Here is a 1,834-nt window from a genome sequence, read left to right as displayed (position 1 = left end):
AGCCTTCTGTGAAGCTTGTGTTGTGGATGGTGGCACTAGTGGTAAAGAGCCCACCTGCCAATCCAGGACATGTAAGGGACGCGGGTTTGATCCCAGGCTCTAGAAGTTCCCCTGGAGGAGGCCATGGCAACCCGCTCCACTATTCTTGCCTGGAGAATCCCATGGACAGAGAGGCCTGGAGGGCTCCAATCCATGGGGTCACAAAGAGTTGGACACGACTGAAGCAACTTAACATGCACACACCAGTCTCACTCCCAGATGGCAAACTCTTGGGGGACAGTTACTAAACCTTATTTATCTTCCCCTTCCTTTTTAGGCCCACATATTCTCTAACATAGAGTACACATTCAAAAAATGTCAAATTAATCCTGAAGGCATGCATAGATGAATAAACGAATGAATTAGTAACTCTCTGGGTGGATAATTCAAAAGACTAGAGGAGACAGCATGAACATATGATTAATTTCCCCCGTTTTCTGCCACAAGATACCTAAGATGTTCGTTTGCTTAGAGCTTGCTTTCTTTTCCTCTGTTTACTTCTCCTTCCCCAACACCTTATGGTTACAGCATCAGAGGGCTTTCTCAACATCTTGGTCTAACAAAGGTTCGCCTCTCATCACAGCTGATTGGATCAGGGCCAAGCACCCAACCCAAGATGGGCCAATGGACTTCAAGGAACTTGAAATGGGACTAAGAGAGGCCAAGCTTCAGTCTGGCTGCTTCCTTGCCAAAAGGGTCCTGGAAATCTGAAAACTGTTGACAGTAGCAGTTCTTTGATCCATGGACTGGGGAGCAGAGAAAGCCAGTCTGCCCCAATAGGAGGGTAAGAAGGAAGAGAGAGGGGAAGGGTAGCCGAGTTTGCAGAAGCCCACAGTTCCTGCTTCCTGTTCAATCTGAACCTGGCTGCAGCTCCAGCTTGATCCCCATGAGACACACGTATATATTTTTAAAATGTGTATATGCTTTTAAAGGTTACTTTCTATCTGCAGTATTACAAGATATTGGCTGTAGTCCCCGTGTTACAAATACGTCCTTGAGCCTGTCTTATACCCAATACTCTCCCATCCCTAGATTGCCCTCCCCAACTTGTATTCTTATAATAAATGGGGCTCAAGCAATGGTGTACTAGAGTTGGTTCACACTGGCTCCTGAAAGCTAGTTGTACATCTTTCTCCATGGGAGCACCTGGGGAGCTTAACATAGACCATAGCCACAATAGTCACACCATAGAAATCAGAAGATGCTACAAATAGTATCCCCCAGTAATAAACACTGGTTATTAAACATTAACAAGCACATCACTGGGTTTAAGATAATTCCAGGGGGCTTCTGTAAGGTACAGCCCACACAGTCTTTCTAATTAAAGCCTCTGCTGGACAAGCTCCTACTCAGGCTCTGTGGCCCAATGCATCTCCCGTGAGAAGCCTCCTCTGGTGTTTGTGGCAAGCTGGTTCTCTGTGTATTCCCAGAGCCTAGGAGACACTGTGAGACTATCCAGAACTCTGAGGGCTACGTGACACAGGCCAGGCATGAGACAGACACCCCACCTAGGCAATAATCGCCTATTGCCCTTGGAGTGAAGTCCAGGCTCCCCAGCAAGGCCGACTCTTCCTCTGAGCCGTGGCCCTTGCCCTCCTCGCATCTCATTCCTGCCCACTCCATCCCCACCCCATCACCGCGCCCTGGCCTCCTCAGATTTCTCAACCTCTAGCCCAGAGTCTCTACCCCGTGAGCTGTCAGCCATTTGGAGACTATGATAAAGATCACAGACCTTCGCTTTGAAGGAAGCAGGCATACACACACACACACAAAGATTTGCCTATAACTTCAAGGC

This window comes from Bison bison, unplaced genomic scaffold (genome assembly GCF_000754665.1).
Source record: "Bison bison bison isolate TAMUID 2011002044 unplaced genomic scaffold, Bison_UMD1.0 scf7180017864061, whole genome shotgun sequence".
Taxonomy (NCBI): domain Eukaryota; kingdom Metazoa; phylum Chordata; class Mammalia; order Artiodactyla; family Bovidae; genus Bison; species Bison bison.
Note: the sequence above shows the minus strand (reverse complement) of the source record.